Genomic DNA, 12,654 nt, shown 5'->3' with positions numbered 1-12,654 from the left:
CTGCCTAATGGGGTTCCTGTCCTCTTTCATCTGCTTCCACTGATGGGTATCTCATGACATTCATTTGCCTTTTCCTTCACTCTCCCCTTGCTGCCCACTCTTTTCCTGGAAGAAAGAGAAAAGGGGAATACCCCCCACATCCCATTTTTCCTTTGGCTGAGGGCAGATGCTGAGTGGGATCCCACCACCCTGCAATGCTTCCAAGCCTGGTGGTGGGACATGCATGTGCGGGCAGGGAAGCCAGGGAAAGGAACAGTAGCTTTTTCTCTTCCCGGCGACGCCGACGTGGTGATCAGAGGAGCTGGCCAGAGTCCTAATGAAGATAAATGAATATCCCCTCTCCTCCGCTGCTCCAGCTTTTATTGATGGGCTGTGGGGTGAAAGGCGAGAGCCTGAATGTTCATTTAAGCAGACGTCACGAGTTTCTTTGGAGGGGAAGGTGTAAGAAAAACCGCCTTGTGCTTGAAAGTTACTCCAAGATGAGCACGCTCGGCTTTACAAGCCTTTCTCCATTCCTTCCCCATCCATCACTTCCCGGGACCCCTTTGTAAATGCAAATTGCACTTTGATAGAAATAATGCACTGAGCCTCTATTAGTGTCTGCGTAATGGAGAGGGCTATTTTAATGCAATCATTCTTAAAAGAAGCTCCTCTGGGCCTTAGTTTAGGCTGTGTATCAAAAACCAATCTGAAAACATGCTCCTCCCCTGCCCTCCGCTCCCTCCCGCCTCTGACTTTTCCAGGCGCTGGGATGCTTTTCATTCGGGATTTTTTGGGGGTTCATGGAGCAGCCTTGGGATTTGACATGTGAATGAGAGCTCAGGCCGACACCTCATCTGACCTGGTCCCCAGGACAAGGCTTGGTGTTCCAGGCTGGGACACCTGGACCGTGGGATGATGAACATACTGGTGGTGACCATGGGATGATGATGGTGAACATAATGGAGGGACAACCCGCACCCTTCAGAGATTGCCATCTGGGGAAGGTTCAGCTGTGATTTTTATGGGTATGAGGTGCCTCATTCCCTGGAACTGCTTCTTCCCAGTCTCTCTTATGTGCTTTCTATCAGGAGGAAGCTTGTTCAGTCCCAGCTATAAACATCACATGTGTGAGATTCGCAGAGCAGCCCCTGGGATCCCTGATGTGTTTGTGCACTCGGCAAACTGATGTTCTCATGTCCCAGCCTGATCTCTCCCTCCCAGGGTGTGCAGCGGCAGCTCCAGCACTGAAATCAGTTTAAGCTGCTTTAAAAAGAGGAAAAAAAGCAATGATTTAAGCCATTGAGATCCCCCTCCACACACACACTTTGGGAGGTCAGGAAAAAAAAACCTGCTTTGAACTGTTTAAAAACAAATCTGAGGCATCATTCATCTTCATTAATGAGATATTTAACCAGTCCCTTTTAATAACTTCTTGATGCACATGCCAAATGCAAAAACATATTTTGGTCTCATTTTCTGCTTAAGAAGCCATTATTTTGGTCTCATTTTCTGATTAAAAGACCATTATGCTCCATGCTCCTTCTCTCCTTAACCCCTAAATCCTGCTTTTCGTATCCTGATATCATCATCACGCTCCCTCGGACCCGCACAGGGTCCTCTGTGTGCACCACTGTGATTTATGCTACTGAGGGTCTCCTCACAAGTCAGGGATAGGAGGTGACTTCTACCACTTCTCCTGGGTCTTCCACAGCACTGCTGTGCAGGATTGAATCTCTTGGAGATGTTAATCCCGGTGGATCAGTCTGTCAGCCTCCTCCTACTGTTTGGGTATGAATTATACTCGATGCTGGAGTGGATTTTCTCCCATTGCTGCAATCAAAGCGATTCAGTAGCATGAATTAGAAGCCCCTTCCCAAAGGATAGCTCCAAAAGTGTGGTCCTCCAGCACCTTCCCGTGGGAGAGGAGCTATTTAGTGCCAGGCAGAAACATCAGAGCAAGCCACAGAGTGGTTCTTCTGAACTCTGGGGTGGGGACAGCCACTTTTTGGGGGTCCCAACAAGAAAGATATAGGGAAAGAAAAGTCCTTTCATAGATCAGAGAAGCGGCATGGAGAACAAAGGGAGGAAACATAGAAAGCACAAGGGGGTATTTTCCTGTTTCTCGAAGAGCAGAAGAGGAATGGGGAAGGCAGCGTCGTTAAAGTGAAATCCCTGACTGGAATGACAAAAGCAAAAGAAATTAAAGCCAGATTTGTTCCTCTGGGCTGAAGGAAGGAGGATCCCTTTTAGTTTGTTCCTTCTTTCTTGTTTCCTTTAAAGACAGGAGATCAATTGCGGGGCTTAATGAGAACCGTCTAGTGTGAGAGGTAGACAATGAGAGAAGGAGAAATAGTCCAGCGTCCTGGAGATTTTACAGCAGTTTTGAGCATTGGGATCCATCCCTGGAAGCCACAACCCATCTCTGGGATGTTGCATTGTGCATTGTGAGCATCATGTGGTGCTAGGCCTGAGTGGGGACCACCGGTGCAAATCCCCATCCATCATCCTTGTGTTCATGGGTCCATCCTCTGGTGCACACACATTAAGAGTTGGTGATGCAGACACAAGGTGTTTGTGGTCAGTTGTGCCACATCCTTTGGGGCTGCCACAGTAGCGATGGCAATCACAGACATGTTCCCCATGAGCTGCACATAGAGTTGCTGCCCATGATCCGTCATTAGGATCTTCCTTATCCTCCTCATTAGGAGGCTCCAATGTAGAAGCTCCAAGTGTAGGAAGCTTTAGGGCACTGATTTCATGTTGTAGGTATTCTTGGGTGAGGAGTTTACCAACAGCTAAGGAGGACTTGTTGGGATGCTACTGAGATGTCCCTTTGGAGAAAGAGGTGAGCTCCTCCTGGGGAAACCTCTCTGGGAAGGTGTCCCATAGAGCATCTCAGCATTCCTGGAGACCTTCAAAAGAGATAGAGGATGCTTGCAGATGCAAATAAACCTGCTCTTTGCGTGCTAAACTTATGCCAACACAGATACCCCATCTCTCCTAGGTTTAAATCCCATTGCTCATCAGAAGGCAAGGAGGGGAATAAAATCCCTGATCATTCCCCTCCTCATCCTAGGAATGGCCGCCCCCTTCCCTGACTCCATGGGCTGAGCTGGAAGTGCTTGGACACATCCATACCTCTCCTGGAGGAGCAAAGCCTCCCAAATCAGTGCGGAGCCACCTCTTCGGAGGCCTCAGCACCTGGCCCTGGGGATGCATCCTGTTTCAGAGTGAATTATTCTCTCTGTCACTTGATAGGTGTCAAGCCCAGCGCGATCCCTTGAGCTTCAGCCGGAGAGAGGGACCTTTCATGGGGCAGGTAAGGGGGACGGGGAGGAGGGGGAGCAGGTCTGTGCTAATAGCTCTGAACTTGGCTCAGGCCTCTTAATGGATGCAAATGAGCTTTTAGCTACTGGGTCACTCTGCGGTGTTTTGTGCAAAGGTTTTGTGCTCTTCACCGTAACTGTTCACGTGGCCGCCTTGAATGGCGAGGGGCACGGCTGAGGCTGAAAGGATGAGCAGGAACCTTCTCATACCAAAATGTTAACAACTTCCTCCCCACGCTGCTTGCCAGCTCTGGAGATCTGATATGGTTCCATCCAGGGCTCAAAAAAAACCCTTTGCAAAGTGGTTTTTCTCTTCTGGGGCCTCATCACTCTGGATATTTAATACGCATGGATGGATCTGCTCGCAAACAGGAGCAGAGGATGCAGAAGGGGGGCAATGCCACCCAGTTATCCTGTACTAGGATCCCCAGTTAGCCCAATGGGGCTCCCCACGAAGCACCTCATTATTGCTGAAGCTACTGATTTCTGTTCCCATCATAAACCCAGGCTATTATTTTATGTATTAAGATGGGCTTTGCCACCTTAAAAATACCTGAATGTAGATCACACTGGGTATGAATTTCTTTCCCTGGTTTTTAACTGGGAGCATGGATTGATTGTGGGGTTTTCCTTAAATGAAAACTGAATTCTGTAAGTGGAATAGGAAAATCTCCTTGTGACTCAGTGATCTAAATGGTGGTCTAGAGAAACCATCAGTTTCAGTAGATGGAAAATATCCAGAGCCAGGATCAGCCCACCTCATCCACGAGTGAAATACCAATTTATTCTGTTTTCTCTTAATCATAAGGCCACAGAAGAAGACTGGAGCTGTTGGAAACAGGATGAATCATTTTTGATAGAAAATGAGCCATGTTGCTTTCAGCTTTGCTCCACACGTCCTTAAGAGAAATGGGAAACTTCCCCAAACTTCCCAACCCAAACTTCCCAAAGCTAGAAGCACTAGTTGTGAAAAATGCTGGCTTCTTCCTCCTCGGCATCTTTCCTGTCTCACAAACTTCCCTCTCACTTTCTAGTCAGAGAGAGAAAAGTTGTCCCTTCTTGTTTTATTGGAAAAAAGTGGCAAAATGAAAATTAATTCATTCTGATGAGGGGAAAAGAGCTGGTTTATGGCTTATTATTATTATTATTGAAAAAATATTAAATATCAATTGTGCCTAACTAGGATGGTTAGGATGGTGTTATCCCTCCCCTATCCTGCTTTCCAGTGCTACCTTTTGTCCCCACGGCTGGGTGAGCTCCTCTGTCCCAGGGGCACCATCCTGCACCCATGTGCATCAGCTTTAGAGCAGGTTGCAAACCCAGGAGCTCTAAGTGGAGTTTCTACCTGAGGGTCCCCCTCTGTACCACCAGCAGGTCCTTGGGTGCTTCACCCCAAAGATCGCAGCAAAGGGGTGGCTCCATCCCACAACATCTTCCTTCTCTTTAAAGCCTGAAGGGCTGCAGGTGCTGCAGACTGAGAGATGCAGAGTTAGCAGGGGGGGGTCCCTCACTTAGTGTGCCCTAAATGCTGGTGCCCTAAACACTGGGTGCCCCAAACACCGGGTACATCCACCCTTAATATACCCTGACTGCCCTGCTGTGTGCAAGCTCTGGGGCTGGCTGCTACCCTCAGCTATTTGAGCCAGAAGAAAAGCCATTTAAAAAGGATATGGAGGGGAAAAGGGCTTTTTTGCAGATCCTTTAGGAAAGCATCTCCTCGGGGAGAACCCAGTGTGTCTCTGGAGGGCACTGTGTGCCCGGCACAAGCCGAGCCCTTCATTTTGGTGCTCGGGCAGACAATGAATCCCGCGCTGAACTTCCTCTCGTTTGAGGCTCGATGTGGTTTTCATTTGGGTCTTGTTTTGTTTTCTTTCTTTTCTTTTTCTCCCCTCCTTCTTCCCTATTTTTCCCAGCGGGATTGAATAAGTAGAGCAGGCAGGAGGGCATCGCCGTGGGTAGGTTAATGTGCACGTCGGCTCCAGCCCTTAAAATCATGAGCTGCTGTGTAAAAGCTGATGGTCTCTGCTCCTCTCTTTCCATGAATATTTTAAACTCTTTTTCAAAGGATTTTGGATGAGTTTGGGAGAGGAAGCAGGAGCAGGGAGGGGAAAGGGAAGCTGGTGGGAGGCTTTAGCATGGAGAGAAGGGTGAAAGTCCAGGATAATGGTATAAATCCCACCCCCCTTCATGTACATACTCAGCGGGGAAAACCTGGTCTTAGAAAGAGTTTCCCGATCAAACTTTGAATTGTTCCCACTCAGCGTGTCCTTGACGTTGCCTCCTCAGCAGTGTTTTGCATTAAAATCTCTGGGCTCTAAGTAGTGTTTCAGCAGCATCTTCAAAATCTCATCTCTTGAAAACATATACGTGCACACATGTACCCCTCACTCCCTCCTTCCTTCCCTCCCTTCCTCCCTCCCAGCCGGTCCCTGTCTCGGATTACCCTGGCATTTTCTGTTGAGATGAACGGAGAAACTTCACCGTAGTTTATTTTCCTTCAGAGCAGGGTAAGATGTTTCTCGTTATGCCTTTTTAATTCTCTAAAAGGCCGCATGGCATGTAGAATAATAGGGGCTGTATTCTTGCAATGATGCAAAAATCCTTCGCAGCCCACCCTTTCGAGTAATTAGCTGCTGCTCGCAGAAGACCCGGGCAGGGGAAAAGCCAGATGGTTTTCCAACAGGGCTGAGATTTGGGAAGATGGTTTTGCTGGTAGCAGAATAAAAAATAAGGAAGTTTGTTAGGGAAAAAAAAAGGAGAATAAATACCAGTCAGGGCTGGTGGGTTGGATATTCAAAGGCATTTAAACCAGATTTTTTAGGGCAATGTTTTGCAGAGATGCTATATAAAAGGAGAGAAAATAGAAAAGCATGGAAGTAATTTTAATAGTAGACACTCAGGTAAAGAATCTCTTCTTGGAGAGAAATTTCAAACCAGGAGACATAAAGGAAAGACTCTGGGTACCTGAGATAATTCATAATATAGAGAAAATATTGACAGATTGGAGAGCAAATGAGTTGCAGCCCTGCTCATCTAACCCAGCGAGGAACTTAAATCTTCTTATTTTCAGAAGCAAGGGGAGAAAACATGTGAAGTGTTCTTAATGGAGCATAAAAAAAGGCAACAGAAGCTCCAAATATTGTGTGCAGCCCCCAAGCAGGCTTCCATGGGAATGCCTGCCCAGGATTCGGGAAGCCCCAAAGGGCATCGAAGCATTTGGCCACTGGGTTTTGGTTTTGCAGAAGGGATGGTGGGATAGGATGGATTTTGGGGAGGCGAAAGGGGCTGAAAGTGACTACAAAATGCTGTTGCCATGTGGGGTGGCACCTGGGAGAAGAAACCTGAATGTGGATGGGGATAAAGCCATGGGTGGGATAACCCCAAAGGGGTGGAATAACCCCGAGGGACTGCATGGGTGATGCTGGAGCATCTTCCCAAGGGACCATCCAGAGCTCAGCCCCTATCAGAGTTAGACAAAAAGCTGCTTCTTGCTTTAAAAGCCGCTTCTTGCTTTAAAAGCTTTAAAAGATGTAAAAATAAAGGATTTGAGTGATCTTCTGTTTATTTTATTTGTGTATCTCTCCATAGCCATCCTCTAATAACGGCTGGAGCGGGACCAAGCCGCGTCTCTTTTCCTTGGGAGAAGGCAGATGCATAGAAAGTGGAATATCAAAATGATCTCGTTTCTGTCTCTCTTTGGTCTCATATTGAACAAAGGACAGATGGGAACAAGAAAGGAAGAAAAAAATCTCACCTGTTCCCATCCAGTCTTCGGGAGATCACAGTCATTATCTCGGCAGCTTCACGTTTCTAAAGGGGCTCCATTTTTCTTCTAAACACTGGCATCTTGTTAAAAAACATGCAAGAACCCCCCCATCCGAGTCCGCCACAAACCAAACGGCTTTTCCTTGCCTTTCCCTACCCTCCCCACAGCCTCAACTTTAACACCTGGGAAAGGAAAGTGGGAAGGGAACCCAACCAAAACACAAATAAAGGCCCCCCAGGCCTTGCTTTTCTCGATGGCGTTTCTCCATCTGACAAAAGGCTTTGGTTTTCTGTCATTCTTTTCATTTCCTTCATGGCTCCCCCAATTGTCAAAGCCTTCAAGAAAATGCACTTTAGCTCTTTGTCCCCAAATGTAATTTGATAAACTCTTTGCAGAAACATTCGGGTTTCGGAGGCTTTTCAAAAAGAAAAGAAAAAGATGGAAAAGAAAGAAGGAAAAAAAAAAAAAGAGCAGGAAGAAAATAGAAAAAAAAAAGAAGGAAAAAAAAGGAAAGAAAAAAAGTAGGAAGAAAAAAGTAGGAAGAAAAAAGTAGGAAAAAAGGAAGAGAAAAAGTAGGACGAAAATAGAAGGAAAAATGAAGAATAAAAAGAAAGAAAAAAGCAGGAAGAAAATAGAAGAAAAAAAAAGAAAGAAAAAAGAAAAAAAGGAGGAAGAAAATAAAAGAAGAAAAATAAATGAATGAATAAGAAAAAAAAAGGAGAAAGAAGAAAATAAAAAGAAAAGGGGGAAAGAGAAAGAGGAAAAGAGAATGAGAAAGAGAAATGAAAGGAAAAGGAAAATAAGAACCCCTTGAGCTGCTCCTACAAGGGGTGCAAGTGGGGGACACAATATTTGAGAGCCTATTTGAGCTTTTTAAATGGCAAAAATCAGGCTTTTTGGCAGCAGCAGCAGCAGGAGGATGGAGAAGAGGAAGGAACGGGATGGAGGGGGCCCAGCCAGCGCTGCGGGTGGCAGCTGGGGGGATTTGGGGCAGCATGGAGGAAGCTTTACATTGTCATCGTCCCCTAATGCTGATGAATCCTCATGTTGAAGCAGCAGCACCCTGTGGGCGGGGACCACCCCAGCTTTCACACTATAAAACACTCGGGGTTTCCCTGGAGTGGGGAGCGCTTCCCGGGATCTACGGCATCGGGGTGGCTCAAGTCAACTGGGACTCCAAGTTTGGTAAGTGGCAAAATAGCATGGATTTAAGTCTTATTTCCTCCCCCTCCTCAGTGGGAGCTGGTGGCTGAGCTGGGGGTCGAGTGCCAGGGAGCTGCACCCGATCGCTTATGGAATATCCGATCCCCTTCCCTCGCTCCCGTTGGGTTTCATGGAACCGCTTCTGCCCAAGGGGTTTGTTGTTGTTTTCTTTCATCTGCGGGGTGAAAAAACCAGTGATGACAACTCCAGAATTTCATTGCAGGGCTTTAAAGGAGCCGGGTTTGAAAAGAAATGTAAAAGCTTTAAACCAAAACAAAGCTTTAAACCAGAACAGGGGGCCTATTCCCAGGTGGGGAAGTGGTGGAACTCCGCTCCAAGCAGGGCAAGCGGCTGCCTCTGGAGGGAAAAATAAAGGGGGGGGGGAATAAAGGGGAGGGAGGGAGAATAGGGAAACTGATCCAGAACAAAAATTGAAATTGGAAATTTGGTTGCAAAAATTGCATTGCAGATCTGGTTGGAAAAATGACATTGCAAACTCGGTTGGAAATGTTAAATATCAGATTTGTGTGGGTTGTTTTTCCACCCCCCCCGTTCCCATTAATATCCTGGAAAGGTTTGTGTAAATGACAAAGGAGCAGGAGATGGGATTTCTTGGAAATGTGAAGCTTCCATATGTTGTGGGTGTCCGTGGAAGTGGCACAGCGTTCCCTGTGCGCTCCCCCGTACAGGTAGTTGAGCGGTTAGATGGGATGTTGTGCTCCATCACAGCAAAGTCACCAAATCAGCTATAAAAGTGATGTGAAGGGAAAGAATATCAGTGCCCACTAGAAATAAAGCACTTCCTACTAAAACCTGCCAACTTTTCTACTAAACCCCACTTTCTGACCTAAAAGAAGTAGGAATATTCGCACCTGGGAGTCCCTCCTCAACAGGGATATTCGGAGCAGCGTGTTAGCAGGGAAATCCCAGCTCAATAATTAAAGTTTTTTGATGAATTTGATATTTTTCAAGCAAATTTGTAAATTCAAATAGCAATAATGTCACTCACTGTGCTTGGTGCGAGGGCAGAGTGCTAAAACCAGTCTCTGAATGGTGATAATTACACTTGGGTATTTCCAGTTCCTCCCAATTCCCTGCCGGGTGGGTTTTGACTGTGATATGAACAGTTAAGAAAGGGATGGGATGTGAGCAAGCATTTCCCAGGAAGAAAAAGAAAAGGGAATTTCAGAAGCTACATTTTTCTAGGAGCTGCAGGGAGAGCATAGCCCACTTTGGGGATGCAAATCCATTAAATCTAGGAAAGGATGTTTGGTGCTCATAGAGCAGCATCAGTGAGCGGGAGAGGCCGGAGGGAGCTTCTCCTGCAGCAGGTTCCCTCCTTGCACTGAGTTTTCCTGCTTTTCCTGGCATGGGAATAAGCAGGAAAGTTCCTGATCCTGATTGTGCTGGGAAATTGGTCCTTATGGGGAAAGCGGGATGTGGCAGCCAGTAGCATTGAGCCCCAAAACCCGCTGCTGCTTTCGTGCCCAGCTGCATCCTGGGGTGATGAGTTCCTGATGGAAGCCGCATCCATCACTGGAATGCTCCTTGGGATTTGTTGTATCAAACCTGTTGCCTGCTGGTGCCATCACCCTTTTCCTCCTCATGGATTATTGCTCCCCTGTTGCCTTCTCCACCCTGTTTGCAATTTCACAGGCTATTGGCTTTATTTGTGGATATTGATAACATTATCCAAGATCACGGTAAAAGTTGGGAGTAGTTGGACTTTGGAAAAGCAATTCTTCTTCTGGATTCTCATGAGTTTATCTTCAGTGGGCAAAAGCCTGAAGGGAAAGAAACCCCTTAAAAAAAAAAAACCCACAAGTATTTTTTAGGCTTTCCCTTATTTCTTAAGATTATCCTTGAATTTCTGCCAGTGGCAAAAGGAGCAGATTCTTACGGAATTATGTGCTGGTGGCTGATTTCTGCCCATCTCCAGCCCCTCAAAGGGGCATTTTCACACACTTGGAAAGCAGCAGGAGACATTGCAGGCCATGAGCCCTGTTCACATGTGGCACTGCTTTGGAGAGGCTGAGAGCATCTCAGGGGTGTTTTTCCCTAGAGAAAGGAAGTAGGAGAGTAAGGTGGAGAAGGCCTCCCTTTCCACTGGGCCCATCCATGGTTGTCCCCACGGTTTGGGGGCTCCCAGGTTGTTTTTGGTGGCAGGCACTGCTGTGGGAAGCTGTTGGGGATGGATGTTAAGAGAGCTGGGGTGGGTCAGCCTGGAGAAGAGAAGGCTCCTGAAGGGGAGACCTTAGAGCAGCTCCAGTGCCTAAAGGGGCTGCAGGAAAGCTGGAGAGGGGCTTGGGACAAGGGCCTGTAGGGACAGGCCAAGGGGAATGGCTTGAACCTGCCCGAGGGGAGACTGAGCTGAGCTCTTAGGCAGAAGCTCTTCCCTGTGAGGGTGCTGAGGCGCTGGCACAGGGTGCCCAGAGAAGCTGTGGCTGCCCCATCCCTGGCAGTGTTCAAGGCCAGGTTGGACACAGGGGCTTGGAGCAAGCTGCTTCAGTGGAAGGGGTCCCTGCCCGTGGCAGGGGTTGGAGCTGGAGGAGCTTTAAGGTCCCTTCCAACACAAACCATCCTATGACCCTGTGTGCTTCTCCTGAATGTCTTTCCATGACCCTCATCCCCCAGGCCAGGTGTGGTGCTGAGCCCAGCACTGTGCTGGTTATCACTATCCCAGAAGATGTGTGATGTATGTGTCTCCCCTGCTGTATGCTGATCTAGGGTGACAAGGGGAGGGCGGCTGCTTGGGGTCACAGTGGAGTGTGGCAGGAGGAGTTTTGGAAAGTTACTTTGGGAAGGTGCTTGGTAATCATAGAATCATAGAATAGTTTGGGTTGGAAAGGACCTTAAGATCATCAAGTTCCAACCCCCCTGCCATGGGCAGGAACACCTCACTCTAAACCATACCACCCAAGGCCTCCTCCAGCCTGGCCTTGAACACTGCCAGGGATGGAGCAATGGTGTAAGGCTCTTTGGGAAGCTGCTTTTGGGACGCACTTCGATCAAGTGCTTTAGGAATGTGCTTTGGGAAGGTGTTTTGAGAAAGTATTTTAGGAAGGAGCTTCGAGAAGGTACTTTGCAAAGTTGTTTGGGAAGGGCCCTCGGGAACGTGCTTTGGGAAGGTGTTTTGGGAAGGGGCTTCAGGAGGGGTATTTTTTGCCAAGATGCTTTGGGAATGGGCTTCAGGAGGAAGCATCAGGAAGGTGTTTTGCCAAGATGCTTTGGGAAGGGGATGTGGGAAGGGACTTCAGGAAGGTGTTTTGTGAGGAGCCTGAAGAAGACGCTTTGGGAAGGTGTTTTGGGTAGATATTTCAGGGAGGAGCTTCGGGGGCGGGGGGGACATCCTGTAGGAATGTGCGGGTGCGGATCGGTGCGGGTTAGCGCGGTGCAGTGCGGAGCTCCGCCGCCACCTGCGCTCCGGCGCCTGCAGTACCGCCGGCGGCCACTGGGTGGGGCGCCAGGGCAAAGAGTGAGCGAAGGAGGCGGCGGGGGGGGCGCTGCCGGTGCGCTCCGGGGGAAGGGGTTGGGGGACTCCTGCACCGGGATGCACCGGGAAGGAGGGGAGCCCCCTGCACCGGAGGGAGCGTCATGAGCCTGGGGGGGTCCCACCATAAGGGGGCATGGTGGGAGGGGTCCCCCGGGAGGCACGGCAGTGAGCGGGGGTATAGGGTAGGGGGGGTTTCCCTCCATTGGGATGCACCGGTGGGGTGATTATGGTGGAAACACCCCTCACTGGGATACGCAGGGATGCAGTGTGTGTGAGGGGGGTCCCTGCACTGGGATAGACGGGGAGCAGGGCCCACGGGGATGCACAGGGGAGAGATGGGGGGGGGAGGGAGGGGATGGTTCCGTCCTGGGGCACCCAAAGAGGTGACTGGGGAGGAATGGCTGCACCCGGCCCGGGATGCTGCGGGGGGAATCCCGCATCCTGGGTCCAGCCCCGCACCGGGAAATGCGGGAAAAGGGATCGAGGCCAGGCTCCCCCCGGGGTCACCCCGAAGTAAAGGGAAAGGAGGGGGAACCCCTTGACTCCTCGGGAGCTGCAGTTTGGGGGGGGGGGGGAGATCAGTCCATCTCAGCGCTCTGCAGACCCAAGCCAGCTGGGGATGCTGGGGGGGGCTCGGGGCTGGTTGGGGTTGGGGTGGGGGGGGAGCAAAGGAGAAGAGGGGAAACTCAATGAACTTTTGTTTTTCCTGTAATCTGAAGCAAATGCTTTGCAAAAGTGCCTGTGAGCAGGCAGCCGGATACCTGCCCCTGCCTCCATCGCGGGGGGACAGGCTGGAAATGCACCCCTGGGGGTGCCCCAGCCTGGATCTCCCCTGTCCTGGAGAACACTGGTGAGGAAAAGGGAGAGGAGGCAGGCCAATCACC

General features: G+C 49.2%; 1 protein-coding gene across 1 annotated transcript in view; it reads left to right on the top strand.

Annotated features, from left to right (window-relative positions):
• EXOC6B (exocyst complex component 6B) overlaps window positions 1–7,132 on the top strand; it is a 325,177-nt gene extending 318,045 nt beyond the window's left edge. The window contains exon 24 of the transcript XR_009725215.1: window positions 6,897–7,132. The gene's annotated coding sequence lies outside the window, so the exon portion shown is untranslated. The remainder of the gene's footprint in view (window positions 1–6,896) is intronic.
• Window positions 7,133–12,654: the final 5,522 nt, after the last annotated feature.

Source organism: Neopsephotus bourkii, unplaced genomic scaffold (assembly GCF_033783945.1).
Source record: "Neopsephotus bourkii isolate Nb327-2 ecotype Australia unplaced genomic scaffold, CSIRO-AGI_Nbou_v1 NB_616, whole genome shotgun sequence".
Classification (NCBI taxonomy): domain Eukaryota; kingdom Metazoa; phylum Chordata; class Aves; order Psittaciformes; family Psittacidae; genus Neopsephotus; species Neopsephotus bourkii.
Note: the sequence above shows the minus strand (reverse complement) of the source record. Positions and strands in the feature narration are given on the sequence as shown.